Source organism: Chenopodium album, chromosome 11, assembly GCF_948465745.1.
Source record: "Chenopodium album chromosome 11, dcCheAlbu1.1, whole genome shotgun sequence".
NCBI lineage: Eukaryota > Viridiplantae > Streptophyta > Magnoliopsida > Caryophyllales > Amaranthaceae > Chenopodium > Chenopodium album.
In genome coordinates this window covers 42,609,578-42,627,416 of record NC_137844.1, presented here as the reverse complement: position 1 = coordinate 42,627,416, position 17,839 = coordinate 42,609,578, and positions in this window count along the sequence as shown.

Genomic DNA, 17,839 nt, shown 5'->3' with positions numbered 1-17,839 from the left:
AATTAGCTCCTCAAACCTCCCCAAAATATTTTTCAACACGCAAATCAATTAAATAATTGAATTGGGTTGCAATTTTCAATTTATTAGTACTTTTGGGTTACAATTTATAATTTTTTTAAATGGCTACAATTTGCAAAATACTAATTTTAAATGGCTACAATCGGTAAATTTTCCTTATTTAAATTGCTCATGATTTTAGAGTGTTTTTGAACCTTAATTTCTTGATAAACAAACGTTGTGCTTCACTTTTACTCTATTTTTACACAATTTTTGTGTACCCTATGCTTCATGGTTTTTTTTTTTTTTTTTTTTTTTTTTGAGATTTAAGGTCCATAGACGACCAACTAAATCCTATGGATAAAGAACCGAAGCTGGAAACAAGAAGACAATGGAAAGAAGCCAAAAGATCAAAAATAAACTTTTCATCAAAGAGTTGAAGGGCATGGCCTCTCCATTGGGCACTATCTCTCCTGATTAGTGAAGAGGCCTCACACATAATACAAAACTTCCTACCCAAAGTCAGTTTTGATGTTTAGGATGTGGCGCGTCCTCTCCATTAGTATTATGCGGCTTATCACATGGAGTGGTCTCTCTACCTATTTGGAGAGCCCTCTCCACCCTAAAGCTTGAGTTCTTGACTTATACTAAACCTAAAGTGGCACGACCTCGCCACATGGCGTGGCTGTGCCCGTCTTTTCTTGAAATGGGCACTAATTTTTTTTCGGGAAATCTCATCCCCTTTGAGGGAATTTCGCTCCAAACCAAAGGAGTTCATGCACTTTCTCAAGATACGAGATTGAAAGATATGGCTTTGTCCCGGTCGGATGACAACATTCGTTTCCAAGAACTAAACAAGCAGGGGGCGTTAATGTGCCTTGGATGATCCACATCTCAAGGTTAGGCGCTGATGGGCACATTGAAGTATCCGTGTCGTTGAGAGCCCTCACAACGACGCTCTTTTTCTTTTTATTATGTTGATTCAAGCGAACTTTTAAGCAAAGATTAATATGTAATTTGGAGGGATATAAAACTTTTAGCAAAGATTACTATGTAATTTGGAGGGATATAAATACTTCTTTAGCATCTTTTGTACGGATATCCAATTTCTCATAGTTTTTCTCTTAGTTAGCAATTGTAGTTTATAAAAAATTTTCAAATTATTACTTAGATCTTAGTTCTTAGTGTTAGAAATTTCAATTTCAATTTCAATCATTGTAGAAGACAAGCAAGTTCCACCATTGTTATTTAAGTTTGAACCTTCTAGTAATACTTTATTCCCTTACTCTTCTATCTTCTCTGTACTTTAATTGCTACTAATTTCTTAGATTGTTAAATTCCTTATCATAAATTTAATAATAATAATAATAATAATAATAATAACAACTTTAATAATAACAACTTTAATATTAGTATTAATACTAATGTTGAAATCTGCTCTGCTCTGCTATCCTTAAATCTGCTCTGCTCTGTCGAGAAGCTCAAAAGAACAGGGCCAAAGTCTGGTTGGCAATGCCCGGAGGGGGTAGGGGGAAGGGATTTGTGCTTGATGAGAATCTAACCTCGCACCTTAAGGATGTGAAGCGGCCTCTGGACCACTGCTTCAAGAGGTCTTTCTCACTTAAATAGCTTATGCAATTTGATGTATTGTCAAATTATCTTTGCTTTAATATATGTTATATCATATTTCAAATTTATTTAAAGAGTCATCTCCTTTTTTTTTTTTTTTTTTTTGTAATAATTTTTTTTACATCTTTTTTTGTTATAATCATAATTATAAAAATCCCATCTAAAATTAGAATCTTACGATTTATGTATGTCCCATTCAAGTTGATTTACGATTCTACTTGATTTTATATATTTCTCTAGCGAAAACCTTTGAAGTTTAAAACATGTCTACAAAGTTATTTATAAATATATGTTGTCAATTATTGGTTGCTTAGCGGATAAACAACTATTTTTTTATTATATTAATAATTAGGTTTTTAACTTATAATTCAAATATATATTCAATTAAATTTGGCTATGACGTCTTGATTAAGCATGTCTGTACGATTCTAAGATTCGATTATAAGAGACCCTTTCGATTCAAATTAAAGTAGAATCTCGATTTTGATAACTTTGGTTATAATGCTACTGCATCTAATGTGTTGTAATGGATATGAATTTTGTTTGGCCTTGTGTGATGATCATTGTATTTGAAAAAATAAATAGAATACTTGGCCCACTCGAAAGACAACTCTTAAGTGTAAGGGGTGACCCCGATTGTGATTAAATCCATATAATATTATGTGCTCGTCCTAACTATTGCAAGGACAATACTTAAGATTAGGGATGGCAATGGGTCGGGTCCACCCTGACCTAGACCCGAAATTTTGGAGGCGGACCCAGATTCGACCCAGACCCACTAGATCCTAAAATATCAGACCCAGACCCAGATCCATCGGATCTAGCGGTCTCAGGTCTAAAACGGGTCCAAAATGGGTCTAACTATAATTTTTATTAATTTTTTTATAATCTTTTATATCTATTATAAATTTATAACTATATTAATACTTGAAAATAATTAAAGATGCATTAAAAAAAAAACTTGTTCATAATTTTGACACACAAATAATTTGTTCATTAGAAAGTAAAGTCAATGCATGAAAAAAAAAACTTAAAAACTAAATTTCTTGGTTGTACCGACTTTCTGTAAAGTCTATCATCTCATTCTCTAATTACTTAGTATATTATAAAAGTTTATTTGATTAAGTGTTTTTTTTAATAATATTATATCTAATATATATTATTATTTATAAAAAAAAATTAAAAAAAAGGGTCCATGAGTCGGATCTGGGTCGGGTCTAAAATTTAAAGGACCCAAACCCTAAAATATGGATCGGGTTCGACCGGGTCTGGGTCGGGTCCAGGACCCATTGCAATCCCTACTTAAAATTAGATCAAGGTATATTCATCAACTTAGTCAAATATGCAAAGGCTACTACCAGATGGTAGATTTATAGTTGTCGTTGCGCAATTAGGAACAGTCTTATTTATATGCAAAAAACGTATAAATTTCAACATGGTTTGTCAACAATTAGCTTATATTTCAGAATTGCACTACCAGTCTCCACTAAAGTCGATAAATTATTTCAAGAATTGGATAAGGTTCAGGAAAAAATTGCAAGCAGCACAAAATATTATAATTTTTTTAAGGTAATATGTAATTTTTATTTTACTTTGAAATTTATTTAGGAAGTTTTGTTTTTTTATCACCCACTAAATACACCTATTTTGAAATTACCACCCTTTTTTTTTGTTATTTTTTTTATTTTAAATTACCACCTAATAAATTAAAAAATTTTATTAAATCACCACCTTTTTGGCTTTTTCATATTTCTGGTCTCACTTTTTTTTATATCCCTCTTTTTTTTCCTTCTCTATTCTCGATTTCCTCTCATACTATTGTACTCTACTCTACTCTCCCTCTATTCGTTTTCTTCCTTTTTCCTCATAAATTCACTGCCAAATTATCAACCTCCCCACCATTAATGAAAGTAAACCCAATTTTTTAAATTTTTTTTCTTTTCGTATTGCAACATAACTACACCATATGTACTTGCATTTTCCGAGAAAGGGAAAGAGGAAGGAGAAGTCGCCATCGTTGGTAGTTGATAGGGGACTAGAAGGTGGGAATCTTTGATTATTAAGACGCATATCAATACATTAATAATCAATTGTTTAAGACAATTGCACAACAATAACTACAAAGAAATCTAATTTCATAAAAACCCCCAATTTAATTGAAGCAGAAACCCTGATTTTAACCCTAAATTCAAAAGACCCCCAATTCAATTGAAGCATGAACCTTAATTTTAAGAAAAAACCCCAATTCAATTAAAGTAGGAACCCTAATTTAAAAAAAAACCCCAATTCAATTGAAGTAGGAACCCTAATTTCAGAAAACTCCAATTTAACCGTGCGAATGACCCTAATTTAACAAAGAATTGAGCTTACTTGATTGTGAAAGGAGCATCTGCACTTGTGTGAGATATTTCTTCAAATAAAACCTCGCACAATTTGTGAGAATTTGAAGGTAATTGATGAAGAAATTTGGAGGAGACGAATAGTTTAAATCGGGGGGGGGGGGGGAAGAAGTAGGGTCAAAATAGTAGTTACTAGCCAAAATGTGGGGCCCGCTATAGGAAAAATGACCAGATATATGAAAAAGGTGGTGATTTAATTAGTTTTTTTTTTTAATTTAATTGGTGATAATTCAAAATAATTTTTTTTGGGTGGTTGAACGCGGGAAAATTAGGTCGTTGACTAACATCCTCACGGCCAAACAAAATTTATTATAATCCTAAACTAACCCCTAAACAAGTCTAGTGGTAAGTTCGGAGTCGAACCACAAGGAACGGTAATGTTAGATTGTTCTCGATCTAATGGTTAAGCTACGCCGAAGTCGGTTTATGGATAATGGACACTACAACTACACTAACACACATATAAAGAACAAAATATTATAAAGTCTACTAGGGGTAAAGATCCACTTTGAACAATTAACAAGTTAATGAGAATCCATTTGATAATCAATCATGCAAAGAAAGAATTAAAATGGGAATTAATTACACTCAAGAGAAATCTCTCAAATTCCTAGCCTAGATCCCTCATTGACTAGGTGCATAAAAGAAATTTACCCAAAATGCAATCAAATATAACAATTCTAATTCACAATCCCTTGTCAAACTAGAACTAATATGCAATTAAGTTTGCTATCATGGGAGATCAATCCAATCTAAAACAAACAACATGCCATCATCAATTCAATCAATTTAATCACACAGTTATCATCAAATTTATCTCAAATAACTCAATTAACCATTACAAAGCTTCACTCAACACCCAGTAGAAGGAAAGCTACTCAAACATGATTAACAAAGCAATTAAAGAAAGTATAAAGAGAAAAGAGAGTAAGAATGCTCATTGATATAAGATGGAGATCTTCAAATCATCAAATTCCTCCTTTGATTATCTAATTTCCATGAAAACCATTGTGTTTCTCACTTTCTCTCTCTTAAATTTGAGAGTTTATCTCTCTAAAAACCTAAAACTAATCTAAAAACTACTGAAGAAATGAATTTTTTTTCCTAAAATGAGCAAAAAATCTATTTATACTCCTTACTAAATTGCCTAGGAAGCTCTGCAAAAAGTCAAGCAGCACGTATAGGAGCGGACGCTCCAAATGTCGTGCACGGGCGCTCCTCATAGACTGCGCGCCCGCTCCTACGCACTAGACAAAACTGCTCAGCTTCAAACGAACATAACTCCCTCGTTTTACATCAGAATTGAGCATATGACCTGTCATTGGAAAGCTCTCGAGATAAGCTTTCATCTCCAATTGGAATCACTCCAAAATGTTTTGTAGATAAAAAGATATAGGCATTTGAAGTTTGATATTTGCAAATCAAGTGCACATTTCTTCATTACTTGTTCTTTTATGTTTTATATTTCGTCAATCTTGAGCAATGAGCTTATCCAAGTGTTCCTAAACATAAGAATAAACCAATAAAGTTTAATTTAATGCCATAAGCAACCAAAATATGCAAGAAAAGCCAAAATTGAGCAATAACGACATTTCACATGCAAACACGACAAATGTAATAAATCGTTATTAAATCAAAGTAAAAAGACATCAAAACTATGAAAAACTAACTAGAAACTCCTAAAACATAGTGACATAAATGACACTTATCAGTGGTAATTTCAAAATAGGTGTATTTTGTGGGTGGTAAAATACAAAATTTTCATTTATTTATAATAATAAAAAAAATGCTTAATTATATTTAATTATGTGTATTTAGGATTGTGTTGGAAAAGGCGTTACATTAGACAAAGATGGCAAGCTATTTTGGGGATGTGAAGGAAACAGAATATGGAATGTTATGCTAGTTGGCTAGTTGCTCCTTTGATAAACCTTTCACTTTTGTTAAGGTGTTAAATCAATTGGTATTAGGAGTAACCCACTTGATTATTTTTTTTTTTTAGGGAAGTAACCCACTCCATTCAATGTTAGTCCTTCCTCTATTTCTTTAATGTTGGACAACCAAATAATCAATGTGGAAGGTGATACGAATACATCTCATGTATGTGGGTTCCACATACACATTTCATTAGATTGGGACATGTCACATATATATATTTTTTTAAATATAAGCTCCAATATAGAAGATAGGGGTAGGATAATTTTTGCGTCTTTTCCTGCCTGCCTTGTTTCTATGCGGGATTTTGATGGCACAGTCTTCGAAGAAGTGATCTTGGCGAGAAAACGAATAATTTGTCCTGGTATTATATAAACATATAATTCGATCATTTATAGATATACTATTGTTTATACAGTGGTCATTGTATTTTTCCTAATCAGAAGAAAAATCAAGCGAGTATAGCCCAGGCGAAATACATCACCGTTGAATGTCACTCTGGTGAAATCTATCTAAAAAAGTAATAGTGAAGGTTAGCTCTCTGCACTAACTCCTTCCTCCATATGTTGTTCTTATTTGGCGGCAGAAATCATTATCCCAAGTAGGTTCATAATCACATGCATGTCATCAATAAGAACAAAAGTTTAATATTGAAGGACTTTAAAAAGTCAAGAACAACAATTTAATAATGCAAAAGGTATTTTTGAATATAAATTATAATTACTTGAAGTCAAAAAAAAAAAAAAAAAAAAAACCTTGAAGTCGTCAATAAAAACAACAGTTTAATGTAAGGGATTAGTCTAGCATAGTAGACTTAATCAAATAGTTCCACAAATTAAACAGCATTATCATATTAGCCCAGTATCTTTTCTTGTTAATGATCAATAGGTTCATAATAGTTACTTCTCCCCTGTGTCAATTGTAATTTATGTTATTTATCTTCTAAATTGGGGTTAGGGTAAGCAGTAAATTCATATTGTACTAACTTCTGAAAATTAAAGAACTAAAGTAGAGAAAATATTGTATTAATGTTAGATAGAAGACCGATTTGTGGTTATTATTCGTACGTCATATATTAGTGTAAGAAGGTAGGGTGTACAATTATCAAGAGTTTAAATCACAACATTCATATTGTGGAATTGAAAGTGTAAATTCTTAATTTTAAAGCTAATATCAAACAAAATTAATATTTTTCCTAATTGAAGTAGCTTATTATCAAATAAAGGATTATATAATAATATATTAACAAACATTATTAACATAATACCTGATACCTACTAAAAAACAGTCAATCACAACTACTATAATACATGAATATGGTAACCTATTATCAAACAAATCAATATAATACGATACTATAATAACACATTATCCAAGACTTAAAGGATATCATCAATTATTATTCCTATGTTGTATATTAGCGTAAGAAGTTAGGGTGTACAATTATCAAAAGTTTAAATCATGACATTCATATTGTGGAATTGAAAGCGTGAATTCTTAACTGTAAAGCTAATATAAAAAAAAAAATCATATTTTGCCTGACTGTTGTAGCTTATTATCAAATAAAGGTTATATAATACTCTCTCCGTCCCCAAATGATAGTCCCTTATGGGAAAAAATCACAGGAATTAAGAAACGTAACTAAGAAGTACAACTCTATGGGGAAAAGAAACTGATAATGATAAGCAAATAAATTCTAGAGAGAGAAAGTGTTTTTGCTTTGCTGTTTTGCGCTTTTCAGAAGAAACCATAGGTTTTTTTTTTCTTTTTTTTCCTTTTTTTTTGTTTTTATTCAATGTCCACTAAGAATGCACTATACAAAGCTTAATCCATGCGAATTAAAATTGACCAATGAAATTAGAGTATTTCATTACAATACCCAATGAAATTAAAGTACACAGATTGCTCTCTAAATCAAATCAGAATTAAAACTCATTACTCCGTATAAAAAGAATTTCATTCCCTCCTAAACTAAATTTAAACTTTTCACAACACCAAAAATAAGGAAAAAAACTGAGTATATCCACTATCATCATCGCATGTATTCAATGGCTTTAAACATGTTTTTCGATTTACATGTTGCTGTTGAAGATGTTGGCAAAGAAGATGAGGAAGGCGTCTTTGAATATGATCTTAATGATGCTTACTAGTGATTTAAAATGGCATAAAAAATTAATTTGGCACTACCAAACACCACCAAGTAACAAATCATACTTGGAAATAAAGAAAAAGAAAATCTAACACAAAGGGTTTAATACGAATACCTTGGGCTGAAAATGGCGATTTTTTTGGTTTTTTGTGGGGGGGCTTTGCATCGCAGGTCCTATGCAAATACCGACCTACAACTCGATCATCTAAATCGTCATTGGAAATCCTTGAATTTAGGAGAGAGAACAAACAAAAACTAGGGTTCTTCAAGAATTTAGGAGAGAGAAGAAGGGAAAATGAAGAGATCGAGAGAAAGAGGGGACATATAATTTAATGCCAGAAGAGAAAAAGAGTGTAGAAATTTAGGAAAAAATGGCACAAGAATCTGAGGAAATTACAGGGGTAATATGGGAAGGACAGAGGAAAAGGACAAAACAAGAGAAGGTATTTTGGTAAACTAAAATATTAATGCTACTTGAAAAAAGCAAATAAGACTGTCATTTTGGGACTGAAAATTTCCCATAAAGGACTATCATTTGGGGACATAGGGAGTAATATATTAACAAACATTGTTAACATAATACCTGATACCTACTAACAAACAGTCAATCACAACTACTATAATACATGAATATGATAACCTATCATCAAACAAATCAACATAATATGATACTGTTTCAACACATTATCCAAGACTTAAAGGATATTATCCATTATTATTCTTATGTTATATATTAGTGTAAAAAGTTAGGGTATACAATTATCAAGAGTTTAAATCATGACATTCATATTGTAGAATTGAAAACGTAAATTCTTAACTTTAAAGCTAATATCAAACAAAAATCATATTTTTCCTGATTGTTGTAGCTTATTATCAAATAAAGGTTATATAATAATATATTAACAAACATTGTTAACATAATACCTGATACCTACTAACAAACAGTCAATCACAACTATTATAATACATGAATATGATAACCTATCATCAAATAATTCAACATAATACGATAATATAATAACACATTATCCAAGACTTAAAGTATATCATCCATTATTATTCCTATGTTATAGATTAGTGTAAGAAATTATTGTGTACAATTATCAAGAGTTTAAATCATGACATTCATATTGTAAAATTGAAAACGTAAATTTTTAACTTTAAAGCTTATATCAAACAAAAATCGTATGTTGCCTGACTGTTGTAGCTTATTATCAAATGAAGGTTATATAATAATATACTAACAAACATTATTAACATAATACCTGATACCTACTAACAAATAGTCAATCACAACTACTATAATACGTGAATATGGTAACCTATCATCAAACAAATCAACATAATATGATACTTTATCCAAGACTTAAAAGATATCATCCATTAGCTAATAGTATTTTATTCGCTTATCAATAAAATATTATGATTTGTAACAGAAATTTATAATATGTGTATTGTTGAAATCATAGAATCATGGAGCAGGGAAATATTGATCTTAATGATATGGCCGTCGATGAAAACCCTAATGAAGGAGCAGGTGAAATGACTGAGCCAAAGGAAGGAATGGCATTTGAATCAGGTAGTGAGTTTGCGCCATTTTTCCATGTATACATCTACAATAAAGGTTTCACGTTCTTTACGAGGAATAACAGACTGATGAGAGATTACAGGGAAAAAGGCGTATCTAGAAAAGGTGTAGGAGATCTTGAGGTGAAACCCCACATGATGGAGGAAATTAGGCTCAAATGTAAGTTCGGTGGGAAAGAACAAAGCACCAACAACGTCAGTGGGTGTAAAGTTTTTTTATATGCTCAAATAATAGAGGGACAAATGGTGATCACATGGTGCAGGCTTGACCACAATCATCCTCTTGATCCAAAATCTGGCCAAATGATGGTCAATTACAGAGGTCTTAATGACCCTACTTTTGATAGGATAATGATTAATGACCAAGCCGGAATCCCTATTGTTCAGATTTTACTGCGCAAGTCATTGAAAACGAAGGCCACAAAAACTTGACCTTCAACAAAAGAGATGTAAGGAATGCTGTGAACATTGCAAGGCACCGATCAAGGATTCAAGGAGATGCAAAAGCCCTTGAAGATTATTTCAAAAGGCACCGTAAGTTTAATAGCCAATTTTATAGTTCAATGCAGCAAGATTATGAAGGCATATTGTTGAATGTATTCTGGTCTGATGTAAGGAGTAGGGCATTAGCTAAATATTTCGGTGACATCATCACATTTGACACAACCTTTCGCACTAACAGGTTTTCACCTTTGTTAACTTAGTTAATTAAACTCTAACAAGGACCATTTATTAATTAATAACTAACGTTGATCAGGTATCGCATGCCTTTTGCCCCGTTTTTCGGGGTTAACCATCACGGGAAAACGGTAATCTTCACTTCATGTTTGATTTCTCACGAGGATGCGCAAACATTTGTTTGGGTTTTTCAGCAATGGATGGAATGCATGGGAAAAAAACCAATGGGAATCTTCACAGGCAAGAGCCATTGGAAAAGCAGTTGAGACCGTATTCCTATATGTCCCCCATAGGCTATGCTTGTGGCATATAATAAAGAATGCACATAAGAGTTTAGGTAGACATCCAAAATGGAACGAAATAGATTTTGCCATGAGGACAGTCGTTCATGATTTTTTGGAACCAGATGAGTTTGATGAAGCGTGGAAATTAGTTATGCAACAATTCGGATTGCAAACCAATGCATGGATGAATGAAGCATTTGAAATAAGACGGAGGTGGGCTCCGAGACATTGGAGAAGTACATTTTGGGCAGGAATGTCGTCTACACAGAGGAGTGAGCAAACTAATCGTTTTGTCAAAATTAGTGTCAACATTGATTCGTGTCTTGAATTTTTTGTGAAAAAGTACGAGTTGGCGTTATAGGGAAAGGCAGTTGAAGAGGCCGAATTGAACTTTAAGACCAGGTACAGTTTCGTAGCTGTTGACAAGGGTGTCTTAGTTGATTACGTGTTTCACAAAGCCTATACAAATACAAGTAAAAAGAGGTGAAGGATGAGTGTGATGCTTTAAAGCATGTTAGTTTTACAAAGATTAGGACATTAGGGTCGGTATTGTTTTATAAAGCAGATGAGAAGATACCCACCCCTATATGGAGGAGGAGATGGAAGAGCTATTTCGATCCCTCACCATTGACAAGGACAAAGGCGAGTTCAAATGTTCGTGCAACTTGTTTGAGTTTCGAGGTATCCTGTGAGGCACATAATACATGTTATCGAGTTTGAGGAAATTGATTGGATTCCTGAGAAATATATCCTACAACGGTGGAGGAAGGATATTGTTAGGAGTTATGAAGATATTAGGATGTCTTACTATATGATCAAGAAGAATTAGCTCGAGTTGTCTGGGCAAGGAAATTGTCACGTAGGAATAATTATCTACAGGGGTTAGTGTTGCACAACGAGGAGACATACAACTTATTTAAGGGAGCAACAGATAGCATATGTACGACGCTAGAAGCCGCAATAGGAATAAACCGTCCTGCCAACGTCGATCAGGGATGGTGGGATCCAACCGCTTTCAATTGTTTATGGTCGGCGACGGATACTTCCGAAGGAGAATAATCAACGCCACCTAATCCGGGCAGTAGAGGACGTGGAGCCTAACTGCATCAAAGACCCAAAAGACAAGCTGTTCACTGGTACAGCCAGCAAGAATCGTCCTTAGAAAGCAGGAGAAAGTGGAGTAGTGTCCAAAAAAAAAAGACATATCTAACAACATAACAAAATGAAAAAACCGAGGTTTTGAGTAGTATTATGTCAATATAACCCGTCTGATGTACTTTGTAATTTTGTATGTGTTGTGTTTACACTTTGTTTTCCTTTTACCGGCTATTATACAATCAACATTTGACAGTTTGGAGTGTTTCAAGAATATACAGAGACGTTATTCGGCTAACAATAATGTGCCAATACCCTCAATATTGCCTAATTCCCGAGGTTATTCTGACGGACAACATAATGTTGCATCCACTTCCCGTGTAGACCCTTCTCAGGGTTTGTCTCAGCAATACTATTGGGAAAATATGCATGCTCCATTATTTGATTGAAGTGCTGTTAGCTACGTCTTTCGTGAATATGATGAAGTATGGTTGACATTTTCTAATGAACCTATGGGGTGTTATTATAAATATATATGATTATATGATGGAGAAGGTGATCATGTGAAAATAATATGGGAAGAGAAAGAATGTTTAAAAAAAAAAAACATAATACATACAATACCTTATTAAAATAATACTATTTAATATTGGACTCTTTTATTATTAATATATGTTTATTAGTGTATTTTGATTATTACCCCTTCCCCGATTAATTCTTGTCCGATTTTGTTAAATTTGTATTTCATTATCATTAATTTTCTATTGTACGTACATGTCGTATGACTTTATTTAACAAATATAGTGTCCTTTAGGATTTCTTTTTTTTTTAACAAAAAAAAAAAGTGTACTCATTTGTGTTAAGGTATCAAATATTCATCATTATACATACACACAAATATAGACTCGCAATATTATTGATTAGTGCAAAAATTAGAAAATGGAATTCCAAATAATATTTTATGTTCCCGTATAATTATATTTATATATATTTCTTAAAAATTAACAGAAAAACACGAATAATAATCATTCTAGTAGAAATTAAATTAAATTTGTCATGCTAGAAAATATATTGATATTGTTAGGTTTTGCACTAACCTTGTCTATTACATTTGGATATTAAACAACGTCATACCTTATACTCATGATCTCAGAGTTCGCTTAAATTGTAGGCTGTTGAGATTCAATGTAGACTTACAAAGGTGTATAAATATGACATTCATATACATCAAACAAAAAATTAGCATACGAGTACTTATTATTTTGGATTCTCTGGTGTTACTGTGATATAAGTTTGTTAGGTTAGTTACATATTTCTTTTTATCAACAGCTTAGTGTAGTCAGATATTATAATACTTTGTTTGAAGATAGTTTACTGTAGTCAGGTGTAACTTTGCTTATGTTTGGTTAGATAGTTTTCTAGTCTGGTATTATTTAATTTTTTGCATGAATGATAGTCTTCCATAGTCAGGTTTTAAATTACGTTAGTTGGTAATAGTTTTTCATAATCAAGATAGCAAAAGAGTCGGAAGAAAAATACTCGATTTAGGAAATAGGGTTGTCCATTCTCTGACTAAAAATGGCTATTTAATAAATTGTAGGATCAAAAGGGTTACTCACTTGTAGTAGTGTGATAAGGGTTTGAATAGTTTAAGCTATATAGTTTAAACATTTTCAATTCCATATAAACATACACATAAACAAAAATTATAATCAAGAACTAGTATAATGCCTGTGCAATGCACGTTTTCCAAAACAACATAATAATCTGTGTAAGATAAATTTAGTTTAACTTAATGATTAAAAATGGACTCTTTTATTTTTATTCTTGTTTATATTAATAATGTATTTTGATTATTAATAACCCCCTTCCCCGTTTTCTTGTCTGCTTTTGTTAAATTTGTTTTTCATTATCGACGCAATGATCGACGACTACACTCCACCTTCACTTATTATTTTCGATTCTCTGGTGTGATACTGTGATATAATTTTGTCAGGTTTGTTACAATTCTTTGTATGACAATAGCTTTGTATAGTCCGATATTATAATACTTAGTTTGAAGATAGTTTACGATAATCAGGTATAACTTTTCTTAGGTTTGGTTATATGTTTTCCTTGTCCGGTATTATTTCTTTTACGTGAATGATAGTTTTTCATAGGCAGGTTCAAAACTTACTTTGGTTTGGTAATTTTTCATATTTGCTGATGTACTTTTAATCTTTGTTTACATGTTTGTTTGGAAAAAAAATATTATTCCCTTAATGTATTTGTTATGATTATTTGATATTATAATGGCCTTGTTTGGCAAATGGCTGTTGGCGGTTGGCTGTTGGCTGGTTCACTTGGCTTGTTTGACCAGCTGGAATGTTTGGCTGTTTATAATGGCTTTTGAAATTGGCTTTTTAAGCTAGCTGTTTATAAAAGTGTTTGGTAAATTAATTGTTGTTTGTTGGCTGTTTATTAGATAATTTGTGGGCCAACAAGCCAAAAGCCAACAAAAAAGCTACTCAAAGCAGCTTTTTCATTTTGGCTTAAAAGCTAGCTTTTTCGCTGACTAAAAAGCCAATTACCAAACACATTTTTTGGCTGTTTGACCACCTAAAAAAGCCAAAAGCCAAAAGCTAACCAAAAAGCCATCAAAAAGCCAATTACCAAACATGGCCAATATATTTTTTTTTTAATTATTAAGTTAATTCTTGTTTTATTAAGCTACTTAGTTGCAAATTGTACAAATATAGTATGTTTGGGAAATTTATAAAAAATAATGGTATCTAGGAGAATTTGCCAAATATTTTGTTATCATTGAGAACGAGCACAAGCACATAGCTACCTTTGAGAATCCCCCCCCCCCTCTTTTTTATAATGTATTTACATTGCGTGGTTAATGTATATGCAACTAATACTTGACGTACTAGTAGTAGTAGCCTGATGTACCTTGGGTTCTCACACTTCTCCCCGTAAGCACACATCGCACTAGATCCCAAGAATAACAAGAATAATCATTCACTATCAGAAATTAGATTAGTCTCGTCAGAAGAAAAATTAATAACATTAGGTTTTGCACTTTAATGTCTGATAATCATATTATTCAACATTGTCTGTTATATTTTGATATTATACGAAGTTAGACGTTATAGTCATGATCTCATAGTTCATATAAATTGTAGGCTGTTGAGATTCAATAAAGACTTACAAAGGGTCATTAATATGACATTCATATATATCATACATAAAATTAGTATCTCACTTATTATTTCCGATTCTCTAGTGTGATACTGTGATATAAGTTTGTCAAGTTTGTTACAATTTTTTGTATGACAGCAGCTTAGTATAGTCCGATATTATAACACTTAGTTTGAAGATAGTTACGACAATCAGGTATAACTTTTCTTAGGTTTGGTTATATGTTTTTCTAGTCCGGTATTATCTCTTTACGTGAAAGATAGTTTTTCATAGGCAGGTTTAAAATACTTTGGATTGGTAATATTTTTTCATAATCAAGATAACCCAAGAGTCAGAAGAAAAATACTCAGTTTAGGATTTAGGGTTATCCGTTATTTGACAACAAATGGCTATTTAATAAATTATAGGATCAAAAGGGATACTCACAAGTAGTAGTTTTGAAAAGGGTTTAAACAGTTTTATCTATAGTAATTAACAAGGATTTAATCCCCTGGTTTTATGGTAATTATCCCTTGGATTTGTTGTGGAAGTTCCGGGTTTGTTTTATTATTATTATTATTTTATTATTTTTTTTTTTTTTTGAAAAAACACCTTATAATTTTTTCTTGTGAAAGCACAACTAAAACCAGCAGTATATATATATATATATATATATATATATATATATATATATATATATATATATATATATATATATATATATATATATATATATATATATATATATATATATATATATATATATAATCTCCCCGAATTAAAGCCTATACCCGGATACCGATGTTTCACTTGGTTTCAGACTTTGCACGTGTACATGGTTATGTCAATTGGAGCAGGTTAACTTGAACCTGTCGCCATGAGAAACATTGAAATTTTTTGTCCTAAATTTTTATTTTTTATTTTTTTTAAACCAATTTTTTGTCCTAAATTAATAATCAACATCCGATATAGTAACTTAATATCTGATACAACGCTTTAAATGTCTGATAATCAAATTTCAAAACCGATAACCAAAAATCAATACCTGCTGAATACAATATTTATCCACAAACTTTATTTTACAAATATAATTTAGTGTTCTAATGACATATACTTTCTGCTAGTATAATGTTTCATTTTTAAAATCCAAAACTTCACATTATGTCAGAACGGAAGTGTTGGAACACTCATCAACTGACTATACAGAATTTAGAAATAAAGTTCTTTTACACACAAATTTATACATTAAGCTTTTAATTGAATAACGATGGTAGGAAAACAAGCGATTGCAATTGAAGTTGAAGAGAGTAAAATAAATTTCAATTTCTAATTCAATCACACAAAATCAGAATCTCCAAATGCAAACATGATCAATCCCTAAGATTTTAAGGATAAATTACACTACGGCTTTCACTGCTGTCACCGGAGAGGACTATGATCATTCCAAACCCATAACTTAAAATTTTACTTATCTAAATTAATTGAGCACAGTGACCACATAATTTAGAGAATAAATTTGAATGACCACCGAATTGAGGGATAGTGCTCGAGATTCAAAACAGAGGTAACAAACAAACGAAAATGAATGGAATTTACAGAAACAAATTACATACAGAAATACATTGGTCATTTATAAGCACAGGGAAAGGAATTTTGTACAAGGATGGACGGTGAGTCCGTCTAGATAAATAGAAATAACCTACCCTCTAAACAGCAAGAACAACGCGAACAAATATAAATTTTGGTTATCATCAGACCTAAAAAAGCCAATATCTGATGGTGAATTTAGATTGTCAGACATTAAGTATGATATCATCAGATATTAAAACGGTTATCATCAGTTATTCAATGTTGTATCAGATATTAATAAGTGTTGTCAGATAATTCAATTTGATATTAGATATTAAAAAGTGAAAAAATGATATAAAAATTTGATAATGAAATGTTAAAATCTCTTACAATCACATCGAATTATGATATCGTTACTTTTGTAAACATAAATGTAAAGAAGATTACAACTCCACAAGCCGACATACTCATGCTCATGTTCAAGCCAATGTAGGTTGTTATTATTAATATCAATCATAACCATAGTTTCACAATCAAGTCAGAGATTCAATATAATATACTGAATCAATAACATAGTTAATAATAAAGTCTTATAGTGGGGATGTTGGTGTTGTTGATATCAATGGAATCAAGCGAAGAAGAAGACATTGAAAAGGCAGCAACTTTTGGCATAATCTGGTTATTTGAAAACCCTCCTAAAAACCGCGATATATAAGATATTGTTGTACTCTAACGTGAGAACATATCTATGACCTAAATCAATCAACGATATCAAATTATAATTATCATTCGTGGAGATTTACTAACTGGGAAATTGGTAAATAAGGGATTTTAGAATTGTATATACCGAAGCTTGGAGTGAGTGAGGTGCTTTTCATACAGAAAAGCTTGAAATCAATACTATACTAATATCAACATGCAACGACAAAACCACCAGGGAGGGTGATGTATTTCCGATCAGACGTCGGCAATCATGGTCGTAAGCCGCTGGTCGCAGCAAAGAATACAAGAGAGAGATTGCAAAACCTAAGAGAAAGAAACGGATTAGATTTAAATTTTTAAAGTTGAGAAATTAAAATACAGTAAACAGTATACAACTTAAAAATAAAAATAAACATAATATTTATATTTGAATTTCAAATTCAAAACAGGTTTTAAATTTTCAATTAAAATTTCAAACAAGTGGAATACGGAACCCATATTATTTAACCAATTGCAAGTTGCCAGATCAAAATGAATGTGGAACCCGCATACATCCCATGTATGTGTAGCCTTTTCGCAAAACAATTTATGAAATTATTAAACAAAACAAAGCTATACTGGCATGCAACTCGCACTTGAGCACTACATTCTCA